This window comes from Mobula birostris, chromosome 18 (genome assembly GCF_030028105.1).
Source record: "Mobula birostris isolate sMobBir1 chromosome 18, sMobBir1.hap1, whole genome shotgun sequence".
Taxonomy (NCBI): domain Eukaryota; kingdom Metazoa; phylum Chordata; class Chondrichthyes; order Myliobatiformes; family Myliobatidae; genus Mobula; species Mobula birostris.
In genome coordinates, this window is record NC_092387.1 from 15,421,883 (window position 1) to 15,440,568 (window position 18,686).

An 18,686-nucleotide genomic window follows, 5' to 3' on the forward strand; every position below is an offset into this window, starting at 1 on the left:
TGTTGTTGTGGCACTGTTCAGCCAGATTTTCAATCTCCCTCCTAGATGGCGATTTGTCAGAATCTTTGATTTGGCCAACAACAGTGGTGTCACTACAAACTTAAACACAGCATTGGAGCTATGCTTAGCCAGACTGATATAAAGTGAGGGGGCTAAGCACATAGCTTTGTGGTGTACCTGTGCTGATAATGTTTGCAGAGGAGATATTGTTGCCAATCCAAACTGACTGCGGTCTAACAGTGAGTGAATTGAGGATTCATTTGCACAGGGAAGTACTGAGGCCCAGGTCTTGGAGCTTAATGATGAGTTTTGGGGGGATGATAGTGTTGAATGCTAAGCTGTCGTCAATGAAGAGCATCTTGATGTATGCATCTTCATTGTCGAGGTGCTCTAGAGCTGAGTGAAGAGCCAATGGAACAACATTTGCTGTTAACCTGTTGTGATGATAGGTAAATGCCCAAGTAAACAAATCCCTTCTGCTGGCACAATGTCCACATTCTTCCATTCCCTGTACATTCATGTGTCTATCGAAGAGCCCCTTGAACCTTCCGTTTGCATTTGCCTCCTTCACTACAGTAGGCAGCACATTCCAGGCATCCATCGTTTTCTGGGTAAAAAAAAAACACCACATCAAGGGTGGTGAGGTGCAGACATGTCTCTACCAAAGGAGGTGTAAGACACTCCTTCCCTCCGCTAGCCTGCAGGTCAGACTTGGGCAAAGCTTAGCAGCTGCTTAGCCCCTACCCTCCCAAATCAGGGTCACGTGAAGACACGGGAGCAGGTGGTGGATGGTTGTGTGAGCAGCTGGTGCGCAACACAGGTCCTGGTTATGTGACCACTGACGCCAGGCAGACAATCTCTGAGGGTAATGATAATGGCTGGGGTCACTCATCTTGGAAAGACACTTGCAAGAAAGCAGCAATGGCAAACCACTTCTGTAGAAAATTTGCCAAGGACAATCATGGTCATAGAAAGAATATGATTGCCCACAGCACGTAACAAACGAACACCACGTACTTCCTTACTCTCTTTCAACTGAAATACATGCCCTCTGGTATTAGGTATTTCAATCCCAGGAAAAGATCTATGCCGTTCATCATCTTATAAATCTCTATCAGATCTCCCCTCAGCCTTTGTACAACCTCTTCTTGCAGCATATGCCATCAAATTCAGACTGCATCCTCTGCAAAGCCTTAACATCACTTCTATAAAAACCAGAAATGAATGCAAACTCCAGGTGGTGGCCTAACTAGGGTTTAATAAAGCTGCAACATTATCTCCTCACTCTTGAACTCAATTCCTCGAAGGCAAACATACCATATGCCTTCTTTATCATCCCGTGTAAACTCTTTCAGGGATCCAGCGACTTGGACCCGAAGGTCCATCTGCACATCAACGTTGCAGTGTCTCTTTACATTTGATCTTCCAAAGTGCAATACTTCCCATTTGGTCAGGTTAAGCTCCATCTGCCACTTCTCTGACCATATCTGAAGCTGTTCTATATCCCGCTGTATCCTTTGCCATCCACAATACCGCCAATCTTGGTATTGTCTGCAAACTTACTAACCCACCCATGTAGGTTTTCATCCATGTCATTTATAAAAACCAGAAACTGCAGAGGTCCAAATACAGGTCATTGTGGAACAACACTTGTCACAGGTCTTCATTTTCAAACCTTCATGGGCACACAGAAGACAATGGTCAAAATCATTACTACTGCCTGTTCTCACTGAGAGGAGGCACCTGGGATATGAGAGTACCCAACCTACATCTTCCAGGAAATGAACACTTTCCCATTCAGGAGAAGCGGGAGGGGGGCGGGGGGAGAAGATGGCAGTGTGACGGCAGCGCACGCGGCCACTTTGGTGATGAATACCTGTTATCTGTCAAGTAGGGGACCATGCACAATCCTAATTTGATGGAGACAGATATGAGTGCACAGCGGAACATCTGGAAAACTTCTGAAATGTCTGCTTTGCTACCGCTGCTGCTGTGTGGTAACCAGAATCTCTGGAGTTGAAGGCCTTGAAATCCTCAGCTTTGCATGTTTCAGTGGCCGGGGAGAGGTCGAAGGCGCTCGGCAGAGGATGGCGCTCGGGAGGCTGTACCGGAGAGGCTGCTCGGAAGCTTGGAGTTTTCGGATGGATGGACTCAGGGTCGGCTGGGGTCGGCTGCTTCCAAGGTATCGGCAAGTTGACGGTGCCTGGAGGTTTATGGCAGGGAGTTTCTCCCTTTTGCCGCCTGATATCGGTGACTCGGGACTTTGAGACTATTTTTTTTACTGTGCCTGTGGTCTGTTCTTTATCAAATTACGGTATTGCTTTGCACTGCTGGAACTATATGTTATAATTATGTGGTTCTGTCAGTGTTAGTCTTTGGTCTGTACTGTTTTCTGTGATATCACTCCGGAGAAACATTGTATCGTTTCTTAATGCATGTATGCATTTCTAAATGACAATAAAAGAGGACTGAGTGTTCTCATAATCTAATTCATCCTCTCCATTAGCTTCATTCTCGTACAAAACTTTTTGGAGCAAGTGCTTTGATACAGACTTGGTTGACCCAATTTTGCTTGTCATCACTTTGCAAATGTAAGGTAAAGATAAATTTGAGAAGGAACTCTCACAATCACTGTCGGTTCACACAATCATAAGCACACGAGATTCTGCAGATGCTGGAGGTCTGAAGGAACACAGGCAAAATGCTGGAGACACTCAGCAGTTAGGCAGCTTCTGTGGGAGGGAATAAACAGTTGACATATCAAACTGAGACTTCTCATCGGAAATGAAAAGGAAGGTGGGGCGGGAGCCGGAAATAGAAGGTGTGTGAGGGTGGGGGGCACCAGCTGGCAAGTGAGGGGGAAGTGGGGTTGGTGGGGGAGGGGGATGAAGTCAGAAGCTGGGATGTGACAGGTAAAGGGCTGAAGAAGAAGGAATCTAATAAGAGAGGACAGTGGACCATGGAAGAAAGGGAAGGAAGAGTGGAACCAAAGGGAAGGAATGGGAAGGTGAAGAGAAGAGAAGGGGCAAGAGGGCAACCAGAATGGGGAATGGGAAAAGATTTTTAAAAAAAAGGAGACAAGGAGATTACCAGAATTGACTCAGAAAAATGTGGTTATGAGATCAAAATAGACAGTGTAATGATGCTGTTCAATGCATTACACTCAGGGCTGTTGTGTGGTAAACATCATGTCTTAACTAGATGGGATCCAGACTGTGATTCAGGGAGCTGCTCTTTGGCAATTGGGACAGGCAGCAGAGAAAGATCCGGGTGATGATTTTCCTTCTGGTAGACAGTAAGGTCAGTAGGAATGGATTTGAAATAGTCACCATGACAGCATCTCTGGCGTCCCTGGCTTGTCCCCAGTGTATCTGTTTCTACTGCCATCTCCAGCAGCATTTCATGCACTTGCCCTCCTCTGTGTAAAACCCCTAGTGCTGACATCCCCCCTATATAACCCTCCAATCTTGTATTAGCCATTACCACCCAGGGAAAAGGCACTCGCTGTCCACTCTAACTACACCCCCTATTGTCTTATACACCTCGACCAAGTCACCTGTCATCCTCCTTTGCTCCAGAGAACATTAGCTATTATGGTTTGTAACTCCAAAACATAAAAGTAATTGAAAGCAAAGCACGGGAGAGCCAGGGATAACTTGTGTACTTTGTTTTTACTTTAAGTGAGGCACACACTTATGACATGGTGGTGTGACGATGCATGCCATTCATGTACTTTTAAACATAACCGATAATTAATTATGTCAACAACAAAGAATGCTCAATCAAACAATATATTTACAATATTATTGAAATATTAAATATACAACACTAGCTCACTCTACTTTTCATCGTAAGACTTACTCTGTAATCCATTCAGCATCCTGGTTAATCTCCTCTGCACCGTCTCTAAAGTGTTGACATACTTCCTATAATGAGGCATCCAGAACTGAACACAATGTCTAATTAGAGTTTTATAGAGCTGCAATGTTACCTCATTGCTCTTGAACTCAATCCCTCAACCAATGAAGACCAACATATCATACGCCTTCACAACAACCCTACCAACATGTGCGGCAACTTTGGGGGATCTATGGACGTGAGACCCCAAGATCCCTCTGTTTGTCCGCACTGCTAAGATTCCTGCCATTAACCCTGCATTCTTCCTTCAAATTCACCCTTTCAAAGTGTTTCACTTCATACTTTTCTGGATTGAACGCCATCTGCCACTTCTCAGCCCAGCCCTGCAGCCTATCAATCTCCCATCAGAACCTGCAACAGCCCTCCACACGATCCACGTGTTCACCAATGTTCATATCATCTGCAAACTTATGGAGCCGCCCTTTTAATTCCTCATCCAAGTCATTTATAAAAATCACAAAGAGCAGAGGTCCCAGAAGAGATCCCAACAACCTCTCGGCAGAATATTTTCCATCTACTACCACCTTCTACCTTCTCAGGACAAGCCAATTCTGTATCCATGCAGCCAAGTTTCCCCAGATCCCATACCTCCTCATTTTCTGAATGACCCTACCGTGGGGAACCTTGTCAAAAAATTTACTAAAATCCATATAAGTCACATTCACTGCTCTACCTTCATCAACTTGTTTTCTCACTTCCTCGAGGAATACATTCAGATTCGTGAGGGGCAACCTACCCATCACGAGGCCATGCTGATGATCCATAATCAGGCTTTGCTGCTCCACCAGCCCGTAAATCTTGTATTTAAGACTCCTCTCTAACCATTTGCTCACAATCTAAGTAAGACTCACTGGTCTTTAATTTCCAGGATTATCCTGATTACCTTTCATAACCAAAAGAATAACATTTTCCACCCTCCAGTCTTCTGGTACTGTTCCTGTGGTCAGTGAGGACATAAAGATCATTGCCAAAGGCACAGTAATCTCTTCTCTTGCTTCCTGTAGTGACCGGTTGGGCACCGTTGTTCAAGCTCTGAGTGGTTAAAGGGAATTAGCTGTTCTTGAACCTCGTGGTGTGGCTCTTAAGGCTTCTGAGCCTCTTGCCTGATGGCAGCTGCGAGAACCCTGTGAGAGAATTTAGCCTTTGGTTAAACCCTCCTTGAAAAAACTCAAGCATGATCAAAAACACAAATCCAGGGTTTTATCCATAGGAATTCCTCTTCTACCGACAGTACTATGGTTTGGGGATAAGGACACAAACAATAGCAGTACTTCAAGACAGGTTTGCTTGACGTGATTTATTAATAAAACAACCAGTTACTGTTCTTTCTCTCTATAATTACCTAATCCATGTAAGTATGTGTGTTGTAGGTTAATTGACAACTGTAAATTATCTTCAGTGTGGGTGGGAAGTTGGAGAACTAGAGCACATCAATGAGTGTGAAAGAAAATGCCTCAGAAGGACAATGAGATTATGGGCTTGTTCAGTGAGCAAGAATAGACTCAATGCACTGAATGGTCTCTGTTATGTTGGAGGAAATATAATACAAATATATAAAAAATTAAGAATGTTACTATTACACTCGGGATGTCTTTCAGATGTCCAACTCGGAGAAAGCCATTTTAATCATTGAGTGAGGCACAGGTGGCAGAGCTGGTTGATGGCTGTACAGTCTGATGGTTTCAGAAGTCTACCCAATGCCCGGCTACATTGACCAGAACTTTCACATTCTGATAGCGGAGCCCCTGGTGAACAGAGATCACAGGAAGAGCTATGTCCTCAAAGTCCTGAACGTGACCGACAGCCAGGATGTAGATTTGGCGGAAGTACAAATATGAGTTTCTTGAAGCAGAAAGGTTTTCCAACCCCCACACCCATCCCAACCACTGATGGCAGGAATATGTTGCTGGAGACGATTAGTGGGTATCAGATATTTGTTCTTGTACATTGGCTTCTGCTGATCCCTTTAAAATTTGCTTTATTTGTATAATTTTGTCCATGTTTTCAAAATTCACTGAAATTCACTGGAAACATATAATTTTTCAGGTCAGATTCAGAAAGATTAGGCAGACTAACTTAATAAAAAATGTGCTCTATATTTTGCAGATTCTGGTCAAGAATATAAGACCCATATGGTCCACTTGCTGACCTATTTACCGGGAATTCCGCTGCAGCAGATCCCTGCAGACCCCCTGATCTTGTACAAGGTTGGGCAAACTCTCGTCAGATTAATAAGGTCCTCAAAGTAAGTCCATGTATTCTGTGTCCAGACATCTAAGTAAGCCGTGTTTTGCCTTTAACAACAATGTGGGTGTAATCACAAGTTGTGTGGTTATAGATCAGATCTATTTTAAACCTTGAAACAATAATTACACGAAAGCAATTTGTTGAAAAGGCATCTATATTATTTTGGGTTATTGGGCATCCCAGACATGATGCCAAATATTAAGCAGCAAAATGAAATTGTAGAAATACTCAGCAGGTCAGGCAGCATGTGTGGAGAGGGAAACAAAGTTATTGCTTTATATTTGTCATTTATCAAGATACAGTGAAAAGCTTTTGTTTGGTGTGTCATCCAGCCAGGCCAATACACTGAGGTATGAAAAGAAAGCAGAACGTAAAATATAGCGTTTCAGTCTCAGGAAGTACAGTACAGGTAGACAAATAAAGTACTAGGGGCACAGCAAGGTAGACTGAGAGATCAATCCTTACCAAGTTAAAGGTTCGTTCAAGAGTCTGAGAGTGGCTGAGAAACTGTCCTTGTGTCTGGTGGGATGTGCTTTCCAGATTTTATATCTTCTGATCAATAGTAGAGAGGAGAAGAAAGAAAGACTGAGCTGTGAGGACCCGCTCTTTGGGATTTTTATGAATGACTTGGATAAGGAAGTGGAAAGGTGGGTCAGTAAGTTTACAGATGGAACGAAAGTTGGTGATGTTGTCAATAGTGTAGGAAGTTGTGGTTACAGTGCACGTTGACAGGATGTAGAGCTGGGCTGAGAATTAGCAAATGGAGTTCAATCCAGAAAAGTGTGAGGTGGTTCATTTTTGAAGGTTTAATTTGAAGGCAGAATATATAGTTAATGGCAGGATTCTTAGCAGTGTGGAGGAACAGAGAAATTATTGGGGTCCACGTCCATAGATCCCTCAAAGTTGTTATACAGATTGATAGGCATATGGAGTATTGGCCTTCATTAGTTGGGGGATTGAGATAATATCATTTGTGAGGTTATACTGCAGCTCTATGAATGTATAAAAAACACACACTACACTGGTTAGACCACACTTAGAGTATTGCGTTCAGTTCTGGTCGCCTCATTATAGGAAGCCTCCTCGACTTGAATTAACACGTTGACATCACGTGGAGGCCGAATTGCTTCAAGGATTCCACCAGCCGATGCCAACTCAGGGCCACCCATGTCGGAATGGCTGTGGACGAGATGCCAGGCGAAGGTTGACCCGACCCCTGCTCCCGAACGGACAGACTCGCCACTGCTCCTCCCGGGCCATGTCATGCAAAACAACAAATGATAGGAGGGATGTGGAAGCTTTAGAGAGGGTGCAGTGCTGATTTAACAGCATGCTGCCTGGATGAGAGAGCAAGTCTTATGAGGATAGGTTGAGCGAGCTAGGACTTTTCTCCCTGGAGTGAAGGAGGATGTGAGGTGACTTGATAGAGGTGTACAAGATGATAGATTGAGCGGACAGACTTTTTCTCCGGGTGGAAATGGTTAATATGAGGGGTACATAACTTTAAGGTGACGGGGGGGTAAGTTTAGGTGGGATATCATAGGTAAATTCTTTACGCTGAGAGTGGTAGAGGCGGATACATTAGGGGCATTTAAGAAAATCTTAAATAGATGGGCACATGGATAATATAAAAGAAGAGGGTTTTGTTGGTGGGAAGGGTTAAATTGATCTTAGAGTAGGTTAAACTGTCAACAGAACATCGTGGGCTGAAGGGCTTATACTGTGCTGTAATGTTCTATTTTTTATGTTCTGTTTCCTGAGGTAGTGGAACCAAGAGAGGAAGGCGACATTCCTAATTCTCAGCTAGTTAATGTTTCAGATCAAAGACACTTTGTCAGGTAATTGAAATTTAGAAAGATTTGGGTATTTTAATTTTTTCCTCTGTTGTTGTTTGAAAGAGAGATGGGCAGTGTTCAATTAATCCTTTGCTGTATTTGAAACCAACCAGTCAACTTGCATCGTCCACTATAAACCTTCATATCATGGATGCAATAGAAAGTAGCTACCTAATAAATGGGGGAGAGGACTGGCCAATAGAAGATGGAGTTGGGACAGTTGTTTTGAACTTCTGACTGTGTAGGATGAGTTAACCTCACAGCTGTAGTTGCTTGAAGTGCAGTGATCTGTTCATTTTGACTAATGTGAGTGATCTGTCTCCCACAACTGTAATGAATACTGTCAGTTCTCCACTCTGGGCTGCATAGAAAAGCAGAATTCTGTGGAAATTATCTTGAACTTACCTTTAAATGAAGTTAATATGCTGGAGGTGGGTGACTGTAATGGACTTGTCTAATTATTAGGAATTCCAGCATCCCAAACTGAAGAGTCTACAGAGAGATTCCTTCGACTGGAAACTTACAAACATTCACCAGCTGAACAAGTACCTATACACACTGAAGGACAGTGATTGCCAAGTTGTGGAGCAAATTATTCAGCAAATTCTAGAGAAGGTGCTTCCAAATATCAAGAACTTTAATGAAGGTAAGTGCCTCTCTGTCGGTCATGAGGTTTGCAGGGTGGGACTTCAGATAATTTGAGCAGTTGTGAAAATGAGTGGTTTCAATGTGCCAGGTACACCTCCTTCACCTTCTGACCACTGTGAACAATGGAATGAAATAGGTGCCTAAACATCCATCGGAGGTAACCCATCCAGAGTCACAGACTGATGTGGTGAGTCTGTGCGATTCATTGCCACAGGCAGCTGTGGAAGCCAATTCATTGGGTAACTTTAATTAAGGACATCAAGGTTACGGGAAGAAGGCAGAAGAATGGGATTGAGAGGGAAAATAAATCAGCCATGATGGAATAATGGAGCAGATTCGATGGGCTAAATGATCTAATTCTGATCCAATGCCTTATGATCTTATGGCCTTGTACAGCAGGGAAACAAATCATCCAGTCCAACTCATCCATGACAGGAAAATGCCATCTAACCTGGAACGATTTACACAAATTTTCCCTCTATCCCTCTGAACTGTTCCTATCTATGTATCTGTCCAAATGTCCATTAAATGTTATTAACCTTTACCTCTCCCTCTGGTCAGTCGTTCCATAATCACACCTCTCTTTGTGTGAAGAAATTGTTCTTTTAAAATATCTCCCCTCTCAGAATACCATATATTCACCCTGTCAATGCCCCTCAAGATTTTATCCCAATCTATCTCAGCCACCTGGAATAAAGCCCCAGTCTGCCCAGCTTCTCCCTACAACTCAGGCCCTTGAATCCTGGCAACATTCTCATAAGTCATCTTTGAACTTCTGCTGTCTTAATGACATCTTTCCTATAACAGGGTGACCAGAGCTATGCACAACTTTCCAAGTGCAGCCTCAAAAGTATTCTGTACATTGCAACATAATGTCCTAAATCCTATACTCAATGTCCTGACTAATGAAGGCCAGATGCCAAATGCTCTCTTCATCACCCTGTCTACCTGTGATGCAACTTTCAGTGAACTATTTACTTGTATTCAGTCCCTTACTTTGTCTAAAGGCTAACACCACAACTATACATACAGATAGTCACTCATCTCACGTGAAACTGTAAGAAGGCAAAAAGGAACTGCCAAACATCCAAGTTGGATCCTTCACTACGAGGCTTGATAACATCGCCACTGATTGGACTGGTTGAATCCTGAAGGAGCTCATTGCTGAATTAAATCTGGGGTAGATAGTGAGTCAACCAAGACAACTTGATCTCAACATCTCTAATCTACCTAAGGTAGGAGTCATCAATACACAGTCCTTGTAGAGACAGTTGCACCTTCACACCACGCGCACGCAAAATGGAACTGAGATGGAACAGTAAACAATCTGCTGAATGAACCAAGGGCTGAGCAATGTCTGTGGGAGAAACAAGATCCCAGATGTTTTAGGTCAAATCCCTGCATCAGGACTTGAGACACTCACAGTTCCTTCCTGCCACAGATGCTGCTTGACGATCTTCTAGCAGATCGCTTGTTGCTCCAGACTCCAGATTTTGAAGTCCCTTTTGTCTCCATTGATCTGGCAGCTCAGAAGTGAGCATCCCCGGGACACTGTGGAGCACAGATGGACACCTGTGGACTCTGTACCTCATGGCCTGGGTTAGGGTTTTAGATATTGTCTCATAAGCGGCAACAATGAGTATCAATCGAGACAGGATATATAAAAACAACCAAACATTTATTAAACACGGATAAACAATAAAAAACAAACGAAAACCTTAACCGGAAGTTAACCGCTATGCAGCCGTTCAACAACTCGTCACTCGGCACTGGTTCTTAAAGCGTTAAATGTGAAAACAGTTCTTAAAGCGGTAAAGTCAAACACAGTTCTTAAAATGGTAAATTCAAAAGTCCAACAGATTTATACATTCAATTGGGAGAGACTTCTCTGGAGAAGGATTTCTTCATAGACGCGACTTTCCTGTTGGTTCTGTCCAAAGGATTCACGATGCAGGAAATAAACGGCTTAAAACAACTGACCTTAATTTCTTTTAGAGAGAGAGCAAATCCCGCATGGACTTCCTTGCTCTTTTGGCAAGAGTTATCCTCGATGCAGGTCGCTACTTCTTCAACGAAGACTCAATAAGGTCGATCCTTCGTTAAACTGCTGAACAATACCAACTTCTCTTAATCCTTTGGGTCCTGTACTGCGATAAAGTCTTCACTCTCCAATACTACTGGAAAAAGGTACATCAACACATCTAACAAAAATTGCCAGTACAGCACTATTGTACCTTGCAACAGAACATAACACTCCATTTTAAAAAATGAAACTGTGTCATAAAAACAAATACGCAACAGAAATGGAGACACATCAACGTTCTAGCTGGAAAACTAAAAACTAAAAACTAACTGCGTCATCTGAGGTCTTCCCTTATATACCCGTGGTGCACATGTCATCACGTGACCTCATATCAGCGAGAAAATTACATCAGGTGACCTCCAAAAGACCATTACATCATCCTCACAAGATCTCCTTGAGATATGTAACAATATAGGAAATAAGCTGCAGAAGGTTGTAAACATAGTCAGCTCCATCTTGCGCATTTGCCTCCATAGTATCCAGCACATCTTCAAGGAGAATTACCTCGCAAAGGTGGCATTAAGGATCCGCATCACCCAGGTCATGTCTTGTCCTCATTGCACCATCAGGAAGGAGGTACAGAAGCCTGAAGCACGCACTCAGTGATTCAGGAACAGCTTCTTCTCCTTTGCAATCCAATTTCTGAATGGACGTTGGAGATGTCAGGGGTCAGTCTTTTACTCAGAGAGTGGTGAGTGCATGGAATGGGCTGCTGGCAATGGTGGTAGAGGCAGATACGATAGGGTCTTTTAAGAGACTTTTGGATAGGTACATGGAGCTTAGAAAAATAGAGGGCTATGGGTAAGCATAGAAAACATAGAAAATAGGTGCAGGAGTAGGCCATTCGGCCTTTCGAGCCTGCACCGCCATTTATTATGATCATGGCTGATCATCCAACTCAGAACCTTGCACCAGCCTTCCCTCCATACCCTCTGATTCCCTAGTAATTTCTAAGGTAGGGACATGTTTGGCACAACCGTGTGGGCCAAAGGACCTGTAATTTGCTGTAGGTTTTCTATATTTCTATGTTTCTATTGTCACGTAATCAGCAACAATGAATTATCAATTAAGTCAGGTTTTATAAAAAAAAACATTTATTAAAGCAACACACATCAAAGTTGCTGGTGACCGTTTTTTTAAAACATTTATTAAACTCTGCTCAACAATAGAGAAAAGTATTCCAACAACAAACTTAACTGGAAGTTAACTGCTATACAGCAACTCTGGAGCAGTTCTTAAAAGGGTAAATTCGAAAACAGTTCTTAAAATGGTAAATTCGAAAATCCAAGTGATTCACACAGTCAATAAGGAGAGACTTCTCTGGAAACAGATTTCTTCGAAGACGTGACGTTACTGCTGATTCTCACGATGAAGGAAATCAAATGGCTTAAAGGAACTGACCTTTTTCTGGTGAGTGAACACTGCACAAGCTTCCCTGCTCTTGCAGGAGTTATCTCAGATACAGGTCACTATTTCTGAATGAATGCTCGATAATGTTGATCCTCCAGGGAAGTTTGGCCAGATGGATTCAGAATTGGCTTGCCTGCAGAAGGCAGAGGGTCGTGGTGGAGGGAGTACATTCGGATTGAAGGGTTGTGACTAATGGTGTCCCACAAGGATTGGTTCTGGAACCTCTACTTTTCCTGATTTTTATTAACAACCTGGATGTGGGGGTAGAAGGGTGGGTTGGCAAGTTTGCAGACGACACAAAGGTTGGTGGTGTTGTAGATAGTGTAGAGGATTGTTGAAGATTACAGAGAGACATTGATAGGATGCAGAAGTGGGCTGAGAAGTGGCAGATGGAGTTCAACCCGGAGAAGTGTGAGGTGGTACACCTTGGAAGGACAAACTCCAAGGCAGAGTACAAAGTAAATGGCAAGATACTTGGTAGTGTGGAGGAGCAGAGGGATCTGGGAGTACATGTCCACAGATCCCTGAAAGTTGCCTCTGTCATGGTCCGGTCCGTGAAGTCCTTATTCTGGTTCACGGTCCAGTCCATAGTTCCTTATGCCAGGGTTTCTGGTTTTCCCCAGTTTCAGTTGTAGGCACATGATTCTCGTTTTGGGTTTTGGGGCTGAGACATAAATACCTCTGCAAACCAGGGATCATCATCATCATCCTCCTCCTCCTCCTCCTCCTCCTCCCTGACTCTCTGCCTGAATACCCTGCATGACTCTCTGCCTGGATACCTCGCCTGACTCTCTGCCTGGATACCCCGCCTGTATACACCGCCTGTATCACTGAAGTTTTACCGCCGGAGCAAGACCGGGGCCTTGTTAGGTCAAGATAAGGAACTGTCTTTCATTGTGTGGAATTGTCTCTCTGTGTCCACACCTTTGCTAGGGAGGTCCGGCCGTTTGCTGCTACCTAGTATTGGGAACTGACACTGTGTCCTCGCCTTCACTAGGTGGGTCCAGCCATTTGCTGCCACCTTGTGTTGGGATCCGTCTCTTCATGTTCAGCGTTCTGTGTATGAGTCCCGGCCCTACATCCTGTTCCCAAGGAGGGGTCCCAGCTGTGTGTTATGTGTGTGAGTTCCAGCCCTACATCCTGTTCCCAAGGAGGAGTCCCGGCTCTGTGCTCCGTGCTCCCGTCTCTTCTATTCCAAGGCTCCGTGCTCCTGAAGGCCCTTGTCCAGTCTGTGCCTAGTCCAATCCTATCCAAATCCTGTCCATGTGCCTTTATCTGTCCTTGTGTCTCACCCTACCCAGGAGTTCCTCACCCAAGCCATGTCCAGTCCTGTAGCCTCGTCTTGTCCTCGCCTAGTTCTGGAGTCCAAGCCTGAGTCAAGTCCCAGGTTCTGGGTCCCTGCCCAGTCTCTGGCTCGGAGTGCATACCCAAGCCTCAAAGTACCCTAGACCCAAGCCTCAAGACCCCAAGCCTGTCTCCAAGCCTCCAGCCTCAAGACCTCAAGCCTGTCTCCAAGCCTCCAGCCTCAAGTCCCCAAGCCTGTCTCCAAGCCTCCAGCCTCGTCCCCAAGCCTCCAACCTCAAGTCCCTAAGCCTCCAGCCTCAATTCCCCAAGCCTGTCCCCAAGCCTCAAGACCTCTGCCTCCACTCCTGAAGTCATGTCATGTCCATGCCTGGTTCTGGGGCCCGAGCCCGAGGCAAGACCCAGGTTCTGGGTCCTTGTCCAGTCTCTGGCTCAGGGTCCAAGCCCAAGTCTGCGTTCTTGTCCCTGCTCCTTGTCTGTATCCTGTCACGTCCCTACTCTAGTCAAGTCCTGTTCCTTGTACTTCAGTGTCCGTGCCTTGCATTTGAGTCCATTCCCAACGCCCCTACTGTGACAGCCTCACAGGTAGATAGGGTAGTTAAGAAAGCTTATGGGGTGTTAGCTTTCATAAGTCAAGGGATAGAGATTAAGAGTTGCGAGGTAATGATGCAGCTCTACAAAACTCTGGTTAGGCCACATTTGGAGTACTGTGTCCATTTCTGGTCGCCTCACTATAGGAAGGAGGTGGAAGCATTGGAAAGGGTACAGAGGAGATTTACCAGGATGCTGCCTGATTTAGAGAGTATGGATTATGATCAGAGATTAAGGGAGCGAGGGCTTTACTCTTTGGAAAGAAGGAGGATGAGAGGAGACATGATAGAGCTACACAAGATATTAAGAGGAATAGAGTGGATAGCCAGCGCCTCTTCCCCAGGGCACCACTGCTCAATACAAGAGGACATGGCTTTAAGGTAAGGGGTGGGAAGTTCAAGGGGGATATTAGAGGAAGGTTTTTTTTACTCAAGAGAGTGGTTGGTGAGTGGAATGCACTGCCTGAGTCAGTGGTGGAGGCAGATATACTAGTGAAGTTTAAGAGACTACTAGACAGGTATATGGAGGAATTGAAGGTGGGGGTTATATGGGAGGCAGGGATTGAGGGTCGGCACAACATTGTGGGCCGAAGGGCCTGTACTGTGCTGTACTACTCTATGTTCTATGTTTATTAAACCGCCGAACGACTCCAACTTTATTCGATCCTTCAAGGTTCCCGTACTTTAGTAAGGTCTTCACTCTCCAATACTACTGTAAAGTAAAAATTATAGATGCAACACACAAATATGGCAGCAATTGACGAAACTGCCAGCACCAATCTTTGCACCTTAAAATAGAAAGGAAAACTCCGTTTTAAACCAAAACTGTGTCATGAGACAAATATGCAGCATAACAGAGTAACTGATGAACTAATACAAAACTAAACTGAAACTAACTGCATCACAACAGGGCTTCCTTTTATACCTGTTGGGAACATGTCATCACGTGACCTCACACTGGCAGGAAAATTACATCACTCCACCATCACAAGACCATTGCATCATGCTCACAAGATACTCAATTACATCATGGTCATAAGACAGTCACAAGATACCCACTATTGAACCCATGAATACTACCTTACTACTTCTTTATTTTTGTTTTTGCACTATTATTTAATTTAACTATTTAATATGTATGTACCTACTTTAATTCACATTTTGTTCTATTATTATGTATTGCAATGTACCACTGCCACAAAGACAATAAATTTCACATCATATACCAAGGATATTAAATCTGATTCTGATTCTGACGAATCCTTCATGCTCAGTCCAAGGGATTAGCCCTGCTCAGGAGTGTATGTTGCCTTTAGTGACAGATGATACAATTGTACAACCTTTGTGTCTCGAACAGGCATCAATCATGGAGACTTCAGTCACACCAACGATCTCGTGCAGCCTCGTCGTTCATCAGCCGATCGCTCCAACCCAGGTCACCTGCAACAGGAGTTGGACATCTCTGGCATTCTTGACTTTGGTAACATGAACTGTTGTTATTGTGTGTGTGACCTGGCCATATGCATAATGTACATGATGCTGGACAACAACGATCCCATGCATGTGGGGGGCCACGTTCTCGCGAGCTTTGAAAGTGAGATATCTTTATCTCCCCAGGAGAGGGATGCCTTGTATTTGCTGGTTCTTGGCAGGTTTGCTCAGTCGCTGGTTTTAACGAGATATGCTGTCCAACTTTACTCAGTGAGGAATATCTTATGACTGTATCAAGACCCGGCTGGATGCTTTCTCCCTTTTTAGAAAATATTCCATGCCTTTATTAGTTCTACCAAAGTGCATGAGCATAAACTTAACTTTAAAATATTTCATCGGTCACTTCTTTGCCCATTCTCCCACCTGTCTTAAATCTTTCTGCAGACTCCCTGCTTTCTCAACAAAACCTCCTCCTCCACCTATCTTCATATCACCTGCAAACTTGACTGCAAAGCCATCAATTCCATCACCCAAATCATTTACATACAATGTGAAAAGAAGCAGTCCTGACACCAGCCCCTGCAGAACACCATTAATGACCAGCAGCCACCCAGAAAAGGCCCCCTTTGTTCCCACTCTTTGCCTCCCGCAAGTCATCCAGCCTTCTATCCATGCTAGTATTTTCCCTGTAATAGCGTGGGCTCTTATCTTGTTATGCAGCCTATGTGTGGCACCTTGTCAAGGGCCTTCTGAAAATCCAAGTAAACAACATGTACTGACTCTCCTTTGTCTATCCTGCTTGTTATTTCCTCAGAGAATTCCAACAGATTTGCCAGGCAATATTTTCCCTTAAGGAACCATGCTGACTTTGGCCTTTTTTTTTTATCATGTACCTCCAAACATTGTCCATAGTAATAGACTTCACCACCTTCCCAACCACTGAAGCTAACTAGCCTATAATTTCTTTTCTTCTGCCTCCCACCCTTAAAGAGTGGACAGACATATACAATTTTTCAGTCCTCTGAAACCATTCCAGAATCTGGGGATTCTTGAAAGATCATTACTAATGCCTCCACAATCTCTGCAGCTATCTCTTTTAGAATCCTGGGGTGAAGTCCATTTGTTCCAGGTGACTTATCAACCTTCAGACCTCCAGCTTCCCAAGCACCCTCTCCTTAGTAATAGCAACTACACTCACTTCTGCTGTTTGCCACTCTTGAATTTCTGGCATACTGCTGGTACGTTCCACAAGCGAAGACTGAATCAAAGTAGTAATTAAGTTCATCTGCCATTTCGTTATCTCCCATTACTACCTCTTCAGCATTATATTCCAGTGTTCAGGTATTTCCTCACCTCCTTTTTACTCTATATATCTGCATAAACTTTTGGTATCCTCTTTCATATAATTGACTAGCTTTCCTACATCTTTTCTCTCTTTATGGCTTTTTTAGATGCCTTTTGTTGGGTTTTAAACATTTCCCAATGCTCTAACTTTCCACTAATTTTTGCTAAATTATATGCCCTTTCTTTTGTTTTTATGCTGTCTTTGACTTCCTTTGTTAGCCACAGTTGCCTCATCCTCCCCTTAGAATACTTCTTCATCTTTGAAATGAATATATTCTGCACTTCTGAATTGTTCCCAGAAACTCCAGCCATTGTTCTGCTATCATCTTTGTTAGTGCCCTTATCCAATCAACATTGCCCAGCTTCCCCCTTATGCCTTTATATTTCCCTTTACTCCACTGTAAGACTGAACCATGTGATTTTAGCTTCTTCTCTCGAACTGCAGAGTGACTTCTATCATATTATGATCACTGCCTCCTAAGGGTTCCTTTAGCTTAAACTCACTAACTGCCAGGCCTGAGGAGGCAGGCACACCCTTCTCTCCACCCAGCTAACAGGAGTCACCTGACACTCATTTCCAACTTATTACCTGCATCATCATCATCATCATCAGGTGCCATGCCCAGATTGAGCTCTGACTGCCATGACCCCCACAATCCTGTTTCGGATCAAGTGGATCAATTCATTGGTATTCATTTCCAGTTCTCTGGCTGCTGTCCCCATCATCATTTGTCTTTGCCTTCTTTTTGCTTTCTTCCCTTCAATCTTTCCCTTAATTACCGTGCATTCTAACTCCTCTTTCCTAATCACATGTCCAATGAAGTTACTTTGCCTTTTCATGATCTCGTACATTATTTCTCTTTTTGTGTTTGCTCTGTTCATGACATCCTCATTAGATATTCGTTTCATCCATGATATTCTTTGCATCCTCCTCAAAAACCACATCTCTGCTGCTTCAATTCGTTTCCTCATGTTACTAGATATTGTTCAACATTCTGATCCATATAACATAACTGGATAAATGTAACATTTCAGTACTCTGAGGCGGGTTGTCATGCCTAGTTTAATGTTGGTCAGTATACTCTTCATTCTCGTAAAGGTGTCTTTTGCCATCCCTATTCTTCTTTTGATGTCCAAGTCGCACCTGCCATCTGATGCCACCCAGCTTCCTAAGTAGCAAAAGTTCTGTACTTGTTTTATGTCTTCCCCATTTATTTTCAGCCTGCAGATAGGATTCTCCTTCTTTTTGGATATCACCATACATCCTGTCTTCTTGCGATTAATGCCATTTTTGCACTTTCTTCAACAACTATATCAATTAAGTTTTGTAGTTCTTCCTCCGTACTTGCAATTAACACAGTGTCATTCACATATCTGAAATTATTGATGTTTTCACTGCCAACTTTGATTCCCAAGATGTCTTTTGTTTTTTGTAATGTTGTTTCACTGTACACATTAAACAAATCAGGGGAGAAAGCACACCCTTGTCTAACGCCTCTTGATTTTCGTAAACTGACTCACTTCTCCACCTGTTCTTACAGTGGCAGTTTGTTCCCAGTACAGATTTCTGATTAGGCGGAGGTCTTTCGAATCTAGATCTAGAGTTTTCTGTAATATTTCGAATAACTTATTGTGCTTCACTTTATCAAAACCCAGTAATACGTCATTACCTGCAGCCTATTTAGACCCAGCATTCATCCACAGACCATTGTTCACCCATCAAATCAGCCAGCCTCAACAACTTGCTCCTAGCTTTCAGCTGCCTTTTTGGTTAAGTATCTATTCTCTCTTGTTTTGTGGCCCTTCATGGTTTGTTATTTTGCGGTTTATTTTTACAGCGATCACTCACCACTCAATCTTCTCCACTGCTCTGCATTC

At 43.6% G+C, this 18,686-nt stretch overlaps 1 pseudogene; it reads left to right on the top strand.

Moving 5' to 3' along the window:
- Positions 1-317: 317 nt before the first annotated feature.
- Positions 318-15,814, top strand: LOC140212245 (hydroxylysine kinase-like; annotated as a pseudogene).
- Positions 15,815-18,686: the final 2,872 nt, after the last annotated feature.